Raw genomic sequence first — 12,816 nt, 5'->3', positions numbered from 1 at the left:
CAGCCTGTAATGATGCAAACTGAGGGTTCCACTGAGGCCATGCCCCCTTTCAACAAGACTGCTTCCCCTTTTAAGCCTTATTCTGTTTGTACATACCCAAAGAATTATCCTTTTGCAGTGGCCCATTATCCAATCCAAAAAAATATTGTTTTACAGATATCCGTAAAATACTGTAGATTTAACACTCAAGCCCTCTTAAAGAGCAATACTAAACAGAAAAGATATACAGTATAAACAAATTGAACCATATCACTATGCATTATTTTAAGCACTTAACTAGTTGATCAGAAATTGTCATTGTTTAATGATTGAATTAGGTTAGGAACATATATTTAAAACATATCCAACACAATTAAAAAAAAGTAAAACTTAAGAAAAATAAACATTGATGGCCAATATATTGGTTCATTGATGATCTAACCATTATGACATCCCGTTTTACACTCTCCGAGGGCTTCTCCTCCCTAGAGCTACCGGGTTTCCACAGGGATTCTAGGAGGTCCCTCTGAGATTGGCAGTTGCTGGAAGATTAACTTCCAGCAGCTGTCCATTGGGTGTTTCTGACTGATCGCATCAGATGTAACTATGTCATGGAAATCCTAGTTTGCATTGACATTCCGCATGGACCAGCAGTGGAGGGTTAGGGTTAGGCTACTGGACAGTAGGTTTAACGTTAGTCACCAGTGGGAGGATTGTGATTAGGAGTTAGGGTTAGTAATACAGCCAGAGGCCGCCAACATACATGGAAGCCACTGCTGGATCCGCTATTTCCAAGTAAGTCACCAGTATTCTACCAGGGACGTATTATGAACATTTTTTTATCATGTAGACATTACATTAATGCTAACATAATGAATGCTGACATGGTCAATGTCGACATTCCAAGGATGTTGACATGCTGCATGTCAGCATTATGACCATATTGATATTCTTACATCAGCATGATTTATGTTGGCAAAATACAACACACCAGCAGCAATAATTGTTTTAACAATGTTTTCCCAATTGTTAATAAAAAAAAGGGGTCTTTTCAAAAGTAGTAACATGGGTTTATGTAATTTAAAGTGTAATCTGACCGTGGTGTGTGTGTGAGGGACCTACTACTGTACATGTTACTGCCATGTTGTCTCTCGTTAAACCTTTGTGCCTTAACGTTCTGGATAACATAAGGCAACCTAAAATACAATGTTATTTTTATTATATGATAAAGGTACTGTAAAGAGAGGTACACATGGGGGATTACTCCCGGAGCTATGTGTGAGCGATCTAGCACAGATCACTCAGCACACATCTCTCCCCCCCGCTCAGCACAGCGCATTGTGTACTGAGCGTGGGTGGGGGGATGGGGGGAACGCTCATTTTACCCAGCGGGGAAATTAATGATATACTAGATTTGGCATGCATGCATGACATATCTAGAGCCGGCAATAGCGATGCGCGGGGCTGTGCATCCCTGTCGCCGGTAGCCCTACACATGGAGTGATGAGTTCTTAATTTCTAAGCAATCTGGTCAGATTGCTCAGAAATTAAGTGAACATCGCTACCTGTGTTCCCCCCTTAATTGTGCAATTCAATATATCAGAATAAAATCAAATAAAAGAAAAAATATAGAGGCATAATACTATTTATTATAAATAAAAATCTAAAAGAATCTGAAACAGTGTCTTTCAAATTAACTGATTCTGTTTTAATACAAAAAATATAAATGATTTATTGAATCAACAAAACAATATAATACAATTTTTTTTAAGAACATGCATTGACATCACAATAGAAAGGGGGAAAAATGATAAAACAAAATAAATTATACAGTAGTATGCCTCCCAAGAGTCCCGATTCCAGCGGGACAGTCCCACTATTCAGACACTGTTCTGCTGTCTCACCTGCAGTGTCCCGCGGGTGGTGGTGGGGGGGGGGCAGGTTGAGAGAACCAGTGATTACAGTTGCTCTGCTTTGCAAAGTAGCCAGTGATGATTGAATAGATACCTGAGCCAGGCAAAACCAAATCCCCAGAAACAGACCTGTTTTCAAACAAAAACGGGGCTGTTTCTCACAAAAACACACAGGTTTCACTGAACCTGTGTTTTCTGAAGGAAAGCTGTTTTTATTATAGGCGATCCTAATTTGAATAGCCTGTAAAAAATAAAAAATTTGTGAAACATTGGAAAAAAAGTGTGAAATACAGACTTTTTTGCATCCTATGTTTCATCGTCTGTAATAGGATACCGCCCTATGGTGGACATTCCGAGTTCGCTCGGTATTTTTTTCTCGCAACGGAGCGATTAGTCGCTAATGTGCATGCGCAATGTCCGCTGTGCGACTGCGCCAAGTAAATTTGCTATGCAGTTAGGTATTTTACTCACGGCATTACAAGGTTTTTTCTTCGTTCTGGTGATCGTAATGTGATTGACAGGAAGTGGGTGTTTCTGGGCGAAAACTGGCCGTTTTATGGGTGTGTGCGAAAAAACGCTACCGTTTCTGGGAAAAACGCGGGAGTGGCTGGAGAAACGGAGGAGTGTCTGGGCGAACGCTGGGTGTGTTTGTAACGTCAAACCAGGAACGACAAACACTGAACTGATCGCAGATGCCGAGTAAGTGTGGAGCTACTCAGAAACTGTTAAGAAGTGTCTATTCGCAATTCTGCTAATCTTTCGTTCGCAATTTTGATAAGCTAAGATTCACTCCCAGTAGGCGGCGGCTTAGCGTGTGCAAAGCTGCTAAAAGCAGCTTGCGAGCGAACAACTCGGAATGAGGGCCTATGTGTATTTGTTTGTGTGTGTATAAACACACATGACTTACATAATTATATAGATAGTGCTCGCAGCTGGTCTACAGAGACCAGAGCCTGCAATTGCCAAGACTCCAGCTATGCTGTGTGAAAACTGCTGGTAGGTCAGAGTCAGAGTCACGAGATTCAGCTGTTCTGCAGCATGCAGAATCAGCGATCACCAACATTTCCCATCTAACGGTCCAGCAGCAGCAGGTGCACCGTCATTTGCTGCAGTGTGCGCTGAGCGGTACCAGGCAGGGGCCATCCTGTTCCCTATTACAAGTGTTAGCAGGGCTCCTGGGACAGAGATGATTCGCCGCAGAGCTCATTTGGAAGAACAGCGGTCACACTTGGATCCTGCTGTGAACCACATGAGTGTTGCTGTACATGCAGGTGCCCCTTCAGGGCTTGGAGCCCGGAGGCAGGTGTCTCCATTGCCTCTGGGAGTTACGCCCCTGTTCACCTCACCTTTTTTGTTTTCTTGAGTGCATGTCACATTTTTGTGGAATTCAAGTGCAGACCATTATGGGCCACCTCATGGGTCTGCAAACAAAAATCTGCAAGTACAGAGATTTGTATGTGTGGCCTACAGCTGCACTAACTCATGTCCGGTGGACTTGCTCCTAATTTGATTGAGCCTTTAAACTCTAAACTTTTTCTATTTTCTGGAAATTTTAGTAAATAATATATATATTGTAACACTGTAAGGGTGCAAGGTGCCGTTTCCTGGGGTATATGGCAGCACGCAGCAGCTGAGGAACAACACAAGTCCAGGTTCTGGTACAACTGGCCCCAGCCAGTTTTATTATACAGAAAATAAAACAAACACTAAAAGAAAATACCTTGCCTGTCCGGCACTAACTAAACACAAGATGTTCCTAACTATCACTAAAACAAAAAACCTACAGAGTTCTCCAGTAAGCACTGTATAGCTTACTTGTAACAGGAGCGTGTTTCCTTCACAGAGATCCTGCAGTCTTCCCAGGCAGTCTGCACACCCTAATCAGGCCAGCAGCTCTATAACACTCTTACACAGCTGAAAGCCTGATTAGCCTTCTGTGAGGCCAAATACCTGAACTGGGCCCAATTTCTGGAACTTGCCCCATCTCTCTTTCAGGGCCCTTAGAACCTTTTCAGTTTGTTGGAAAAGGTGGGTAACAAAACAAAACATATTCCTAGAAGTTTTCATTTTTCAAATACATGTAAGACAAGAACCTGGGACAAACATACCTGCCCTCAAACACTATCCCAGTGTTCTTGTCACATATCCCCCTCCCCTGTTTCGACCTAGGGGCCAGAACACTTGTAGCCCCCAAACAAAAGATGCGGGAAAATGCATCTGCGTTGGCCAATTGTGTACCCGGTCTATGTTCGACAGTACACTTAAAATCCTGCAATGCTAGAAACCATCTAGTTACACGAGCATTCTTGCCTCTATTTACATACATCCATTTTAAAGGGGCATGATCCGTCACTAGTCTGAATTGTCTACCCAAGAGGTAATATCTCAAGGTATCTAGTGCCCACTTAATGGCCAAAGCCTCCTTTTCCACAATGGCATACCTTTTTTCATGCTCATTGAGTTTCCTACTCAAATAAATGATAGGGTGTTCGTCCCCATCTCTGGTTTGGGACAGCACAGCGCCTATCCCTACCTCTGAGGCATCTGTCTGTACCACAAATTCTTTTGAAAACTCTGGTGTTATCAATACCGGTTGTGAACACAAAGCCACTTTTAACGCTTGGAACGCTTTCAGGGTTCCATTTCACCATATTTGACTGCTTCCCTTTGGTAAGGTCTGACAACGGCACTGCTGTGGTCGCAAAATTGGGAATATACCGTATATAGTACCCAGTTATTCCCAAAAAAGCCCTTACCTGTTTTTTATTCACTGGACGAGGCCAGTTTTGAATAGCACAATTTTATTCAATTGGGGCCTAATTAGACCTCTGCCTATGGTGAAGCCCAAGTATTTGACCTCCTCCATTGCGAGGCAGAACTTCTTTGGGTTAGCAGTTAACCCTGCCTCTCTGATTTAGTCCAGTACTGCTTGTACTTTAACCAAATGAGACCCCCAGTCTGTACTGTGAATTACCACATCATCCAAATAGGCAGCTGCATATTTTCTATGGGGCCTCAAAATTGTATCCATCGCCCGTTGAAAGGTTGCTGGAGCCCCATGCAACCCAAAGGGTAACATCTTATACTGGTACAGCCCCTCCGTAACCGAAAAGGCTGTTTTTTTCTTTTGCGCTATCAGATAAAGGTATTTGCCAGTAACCTTTGGTCAGGTCCAATGTGGTGAGAAACCTGGCTGTTCCCAGCCTTTCTATAAGCTTATCCACACGGGGCATGGGGTACGCGTTAAACTTGGACACCTCATTTAACTTACGAAAGTCATTACAAAAGCGTATGCTACCGTCGGGCTTCGGGATGAGAACTATGGGACTGGACCACTCACTGTTAGATTCCTCTATGACTCCAAGTTCTAACATGGTTTTAACTTCTTTAGAAACCGCTTCTCGCTGAGCTTCAGGAATCCTATATGGCTTTAAATGAACCCTGTGACAATGTCATGTTTTATTATGGTCGTTCGGCCAGGGAGCTCTGAAAATATCTCCCTATTTTGGATGAGAAATTCTTTAACCTGATTTGTTCTGATCAGCTGATAATGTCTCTTCACCTCGGTTGCTTCCCGCAGTAAAGGTGTCAGACACCGAAGGGCAAGGCTCCGCTGACCGAGACAACCTATCTTTCCAGGGTTTGATTAAGTTAACATGGTAGATTTGTTTGGGTTTTCTCTTTCCTGGCTGGTATACTTTGTAATTAACCTCATTCACTTTTTCCCTAATCTCAAATGGACCCTGCCATTTAGCTAGGAATTTGCTTTCCACAGTGGGTACCAAAACAAGAACTCTATCTCCAGGAGCAAATTCCCGTATCTTGGCACTCCGGTTATATACCCTCTGTTGAGCACTTTGGGCCTGTTCCATGTGCTCTCTGACAATAGGTACCACGGCTGCAATCCTATCCTGCATTTGTGTTACATGTTCAATAACGCTTCTATAAGGAGTGGGCTGTCCTTCCCACGTCTCTTTAGCAATGTCCAACAACCCTCTACCATACAACAAATCAAATGGAGAAAACCCCGTAGAGAACTGAGGAACTTCTCTGACCGCCATTAACAAGTAGGGCAACAAACAATCCCAGTTTTTCCCATCTCTCTCAACAACCTTTTTTAACATACTTTTTAATGTTTTATTAAACCTTTCCACCAACCCGTCAGTTTGGGGATGGTAGATGGATGTCCTGAGGTGAGTGACCTTAAATAATTTGCACAATTATTTCATGATCCTTGACATAAATGGAGTACCTTGGTCAGTCAAAATTTATTTTGGTATTGCCACTCTACTAAAAACCTGCACCAGCTCCCTTGCTATCGCCTTGGTTGTGATAGTGCGTAAAGGGACAGCCTCAGGATATCGAGTGGCATAGTCCATAATTACCAGGATATACTGATGGCCCGAGCAGACTTTAACAAGGGCCCCACGAGATCCATGGCTATTCTGTCAAACGGGACCTCTATAATAGGCATGGGAAGTAGTGGGCTCCTGAAATGGGGTCTAGGGGCATGATACTGGCATTCAGGACAGGAAGAACAATATTCAGACACTTCTTTATAAACCCCTGGCCAAAAGAACCTTTGTAAAACTCTTTCAGTGGTTTTTTCTGCCCCTAAATGTCCTGCGGTAACGTGACTGAGCTAAATCTAGTACCATTCTCCGATAAGGCTGGGGAACTACCAGCTGTTCCACCACATCCTCACCCCTTTTGACAACGTGGTACAAGAGCTCATTACAGATGGCCATGTGGGGATATGTAACCCTGTCACCTGGTACCACAGGTCCTCCATTAACAACCTTAACATTCTCTCTAGCCTTTATTAAGGTAGGATCCTTTAACTGTCCAGACGCAAACAGATCCTTCTTTACCTCCAGGTCAGGCATGCTTTCAGTTCTAACTACTATGTCTCTGTTCCCAGCAAGAGGGTCTTCACTGGATTCCCCATCTGTCCCTTCTCCAACCAAACTAGCAAAAGGCAAAGGGTCAGAAAGTTCTGAAGACACACCTACATCCATGAAATCACCGGTATTATCAACTGGCTCTTTACTTCTCACATCTGTTGATAAACATGATTCCCACAGTTTCCAAAAATTAGGAAAATCCCTCCCTATTATGGCCTCATGCACCAAGGTGGGGACCAGTCCTACTTTAACAATTGCTGACCCACAACAAGTTTCTATATTCACTTCAGCAGTGACATAATGTTGGGTATCCCCATGTATGCAAGTTACTCCAATAGGTATTTGCTGGACCTTTAAGGGGTTCACTAACCCCGCTTTCACGAGGGTAACTAAACTTCCTGAATCTAGCAAGGCCTCTACCCGGTTACCCTCTAAGAACACATCACACATTTGTTTTTCCAGCTCAGGTGAAGGTACCACAGTACAGGCTAACCTAGCAAAGAAAGACATTCTGCGACATTCAAAGGCAGCATCACATTGCATGGGTTCTTGCGTGACTGGTCAATTGGCAATAACATGACCTGGCATACCACACCTAAAACATTTAACCACACGATTATCAACCCGTTTGGGCAGCATAGACCGTTCTAGCCCCATTGGCCTGTCTCCAGGGCCAGTGTTTACAGTCTCTCCAGCCTTGCGTTCTCTTAACCGCCCAGCAACATTTTCCCATGGAACAGTCTTACCAGTCTTTACTGAAGGGCGCTGTCGAGGATCTATGGGTTGCTGGGTGGTCATCAGTAGTTCCTCTGCTGCCAAATACCTCTCTACCATGTCCACTAATTGGTCAGCAGTACCCGGGTCTCCATGGCTCACCCACTTGCGCAGGGCCATGGGCAAAGATCTCAAGTAGCGGCCCACGACGACTCTTTCAACCATCTGGGGACCAGTTAATGTCTCTGGCTGTATCCATTTTTTTGTTAGCTGAATAAGGTCGTGCATCTGTGAGCGAGGCGGCTTCTCCATGGCGTACACCCAACGGTGCACCCGTTGTGCTCGTACTGACAGCGTGACTCCCAGGCGGGTCAGGATCTCAGTCTTTAGTTTATCATAGTCCCGAGCCTCAGCAGGGCTTAAATCAAAGTACGCTTTTTGGGGCTCACCTGACCGAAAAGGTGCCAGCAGTCTGGCCCAATGTGCTTTCAGCCAGTTGTCACGCTCGGCAGTCCTTTCAAACGTGGTCAGGTAGGCCTCTACATCATCAGCCTCTGTCATTTTCTGCAGGAAGTGACTGGCCCGTATAGAACTAGAGCTGGTCTGAGCACTGACGGCCACATCTCCAATCCGGGCTGCAATGCTCTGGACCACTTTTGTTAAGGCCTCTCTATCCTGACGCTGTTGCCTGTAAAGTTCGTCAACAGCTGCCTGCTGTTGTCTCCTATTTTCCTCCATTGCCATCTGCTGCTGTCTCCAAGTTTCCTCCATTGCCACCTGCTGCTGTCTGCTGCTTTGTAGCTGCTTTCACCCAGGACATATATCAAATCCTCAGGGCGAGTCTCAGTATCTTCACACCTGCATAAACCACCGTTTTCTGCAGGCCTCACAAAGCTGCTGCTTTCACTTATGCGCAGAACGGCATGCTCGCATTCTCTACCAAGTTGTAACACTGTAAGGGTGCAAGGTGCCGTTTCCTGGGGTATATGGCAGCACGCAACAGCTGAGGAATAACACAAGTCCAGTGTCCGGTTCGGTTTGGTTTGTGTCCCCGAGGGGGCGCTAGTGAGTCAGTGGAGGTAGGATGGAAGAAGTGAGGAGGCTGGATTGGATTCCTGCGCATGTGCGCAATGTTGTTTATTAAGCAAAAGGTGAAACAATATGGCAGCAGGAAGACTTGAAATAACAAACAATAAATGCAATGGGTATGGTGCAGCGTGGAAGCTGAGAGTCTTAGGCAATAACAGTATGGCTGTATAATCGATCAAGGGACCGATATGCTGGTATGGGAACCAGAGATAGTTAGACCGTGGAGCCAGCAGAGATGGTAATAATGGTAGCAAGCCTGGTAGCAAATGCAGGAGACAGGTGTAAAGTTCACAGTGCTGTTGGAAATTACACTGGCAGCTTGCAGGCTGATGCACAGGTGGGGATGATGAGATGCACCTGGAGAGATAGTCTCTTCTGCAAAAAGCTGGAGCACACTGTAGCTGTAAAAGGTGTGGAGCCTGGTAACAGATGCAGGGATTGCTGGTGCTTGTGGTTCCACGGTGGTATCGGAACAGGCTGGAAGGCAAACAGGAACACAGGGGAACTGGAGAGCGGATCCAGACACACGAGTCGCAGGAGTGACACAAAGTCCAGGACAAGGACTGACTCACCCTGCTGCTCCTGATATACCCCTTGGTCTGCAGGCATTGGCTGGAGTGGAAACGAGGAGGTGCGGCCAAGCTCCGGATTGGCTGCCACACTAGTCTGAGGAAAACTGTCATGGCGGCGCCCATGCCACGGCCCGGCGGGAATGCGGCGGGCTTGTACGCCCGCTGACAACAGGAGCTCTCCCAGGCCCAGGATGACATCCAGCGACAGGGAGACTAGCGACAGCAAAACGCAGGGACCCCGGACGGAGACCGCACCGACGGACAGATGCAGCAGTGGTAAGTCGATTCCTGACAGTACCCCCTCCTCTATGGGTGGGCACCGAACACCCACGTGGCTTGGAAGGATGAGTTCTGTGGAAGACACGGACCATCCTTGGAGCATGGACATCTTGTAGCATTTACCCAACTCCTCTCCTCAGGACCGTAACCGGACCAGTCAATGAGATTTTGCAGACGACCGTACTGGCAACGGGAATCCAGAATCTTCTCTATTTCGAACTCGATGCCCCGCTGGGTTCGTATTCTGGGACCAACTGAAAGAGCTCTTTGGAAACGATTCACGACTAAAGGTCTGAGGAGAGAGACATGAAAGGCGTTAGGTATTCGTAAGGAAGGAGGCAATTTGAGTTTGTAGGCCACAGGACTGATAACTTTGTCAATGGAGAAAGGACCAATGAAGCGTGGTGCAAACTTCATCGACGGCACTCTAAGGCGAAGGTTCCGAGTGGAAAGCCAAACTTTGTCATTGGGTTTTAGGCTAGGAACTGCACGTCTTTTGCGGTCGGCAAAGAACTCCAGATTGATGAGAACTGACTTAAAACAGAGGTGGCTGCAGGAACATCGATGTTAGGAAGGTCTTGGAAATCTGGAACACGAGGATGTTGTCCATATACAGCAAAAAATGGATTCGTTTCTGTAGCAGTATGGTAGCGGAAGTTGTGAGCAAATTCAGCCCACGGGAGCAGGTCCACCCAGTCATCTTGGGAAGATGAAACATAAAGTCTTAAAAAGGTTTCCAACTCCTGATTTACCCTCTCCGTCTGCCCATTCGTCTGAGGGTGGTAGGCTGACGAAAACTTGAGGTTGACTTGCATGGCAGAACAAAGGGCTCTCCAAAATCTTGCCACGGACTGAACTCCACGGTCAGATATAATTTCTGTGGGTAGTCCATGTAAACGGAAAATCTCCCGTAGGAAGATTTGAGCAAGTTTTGGAGCAGAAGATAGACCCTGGAGTGGAACAAAATGGGCCTTTTTGGTAAACCTGTCGACAACTACCCAGATGGTATTAAATCCTTGAGAAGAGGGAAGGTCAGAGATGAAATCCATGGACAAGTGTGACCAGGGACGGCTGGGAACTGATAATGGTTGTAACTGACCTGCCGGAGACTGACGGGGAGTCTTGTGCTGCGCACACTTAGGGCAGGACGCCATGAAGTCCTTGATGTCGACCTTCATTTTCGGCCACCAGTACGTTTCGGAGAGGAACTTGAAAGTCTTTAGGACACCAGGATGCCCAGTGAATTTAGACTGATGAGCCCAAGACAGCAACTTGGGACGGAGCTCAGGAGAAATAAAAATCTTGCCAGGAGGCGGAACAGGAGTAACTTGAGACGAGGCAAATACAACTGGATTCAGAATGGAATGCGGAACTGGATCGGACGTCTCTTCTTCGGATTCCATAGATCGAGACAGAGCATCTGCTTTGGTATTCTGAGAACCTGGGCGGAAATGAAGCTTGAAGTTGAAACGGGAGAAGAACATAGCCCACCGGGACTGGCGAGGATTAAGACACTGGGCTGCCTTTAAGTAGAGCAAGTTCTTGTGATCCGTGTAGATGTTGAATGGAAACTTTGCCCCTTCCAGGAGATACCTCCACTCCTCGAGGGCCAGCTTGATCGCCAGTAATTCTTGATCACCAATGGAATAATTAGCTTCTGCAGGAAGGAATTTACGAGAGAAGAACCCGCAAGGATGAATCTTCCCATCAGCCCCTATTTGGGAGAGAACAGCTCCAACTCCCACTGGGAAGCATCTACCTCCAACTCGAATGGCTTGTTAACGTCTGGTTGTGACAGAACTGGGGCGGACATGAAAGCCTGCTTGATTTTTTGAAACGCAGCAAAGGCATCTTCTGACCAGTTGGAATGATCTGCCCCCTTTCGAGTTAAGCTGGTAATAGTAGCAATGAGAGTTGAGATGAACTTCCTATAATAATTAGCGAATCACAGGAATCGCTGAATGGACTTGAGAGTACTCGGAATAGACCAATTGGCAATAGCTTCTAACTTTGTCGGGTCCATCTGGAGATCCGATCCAGAAATTATATACCCTAGGAAGGGTATGGAAGGAACTTCGAAGGTACATTTAGACAACTTGCCGTAGAGACGGTTCTCACGAAGACGTCGGAGGACCTCACGAACTTGTAGACGATGTGAAGAAAGATCTTGAGAGAAGATCAGGATATCATCTAGGTAGACTACGAGATATTTGTACAGAACATCACGGAAGATTTCATTAACAAAGTGCTGGAACACTGCTGGGGCATTGCTCAACCCGAATGGCATTACTAGGTACTCGTAATGACCATCCCGAGTATTAAAGGCTGTCTTCCATTCATCACCACTTCGGATTCTGATGAGGTTGTAGGCACCGCGGAGATCTAACTTGGTGAAGATGCAGGCTCCCTTGACTCTATCGAATAATTCAGTGATGAGAGGTAATGGATAGCTGTTTTTGACGGTAATATCGTTGAGACCCCGGTAATTGATGCATGGACGTAATCCTCCATCTTTCTTTTTAACAAAGAAAAAGCCCGCACCAGCGGGTGAAGACGAAGGGCGGATGAACCCTTTCTGTAAATTCTCCCTGATGTATTCACTCATTGCCTTAGTTTCAGGAACGGATAACGGATAAGTACGCCTTCTAGGTGGCTTCTTGCCGGGAATGAGGTCAGTGGGGCAATCCCACTCTATGGGGCGGCAGAACATCAGCGGCCTTTTCACTGAAGGCGTCAGAGAAATCTTGGTAGGCCACAGGAAGACTTGACTGGATTTTAACTTCAGAAGACCTTACAGGACGAACTTGGGCTAGACAGGACTGACGGCAATGTGACCCCCAGGAAGTCAGTTGCAACGTGGACCAGTCAATCTGCGGATTATGTAGCTGGAGCCAGGGTATACCCAAAACGATCTCCTGGGTTGCCTGAGGGATGACTAGGAACTTAATTAACTCTGAATGCATGAACCCGACTCCCAGCACCACTGGCCTGGTTTGATGAGAGATGTAACCCTTGGAAATTCGGCTACCATCCACTGCAGTGATATAGACTGGATAGGTGAGTTCACAGACAGGTAGACGGAACTTATCAACTGCAGCTTGAGTAATGAAGTTTCCAGCAGCTCCACAGTCTCCTAACGCGGTTACAGACTGGAGTCCAGCCGTAGTCTCTAAGGTCACAGGAAGAATAAGGTCTTGGTTTGAAGGAGCTTGTCTAGAAGATTTCAACTTGACTCCTCCTTTACAAGTCAGGAGCTGGCGTTTCCCGAACATGCTGTACAAGAATTAATTTGGTGACCTGTAGCCGCACAATAAAGACACAGTCTCCCTCGAAGTCTTCTTGACCGCTCCTCAGGGGTTAAGCGGG

This window comes from Pseudophryne corroboree, chromosome 10 (genome assembly GCF_028390025.1).
Source record: "Pseudophryne corroboree isolate aPseCor3 chromosome 10, aPseCor3.hap2, whole genome shotgun sequence".
NCBI classification, from domain to species: domain Eukaryota; kingdom Metazoa; phylum Chordata; class Amphibia; order Anura; family Myobatrachidae; genus Pseudophryne; species Pseudophryne corroboree.
Note: the sequence above shows the minus strand (reverse complement) of the source record.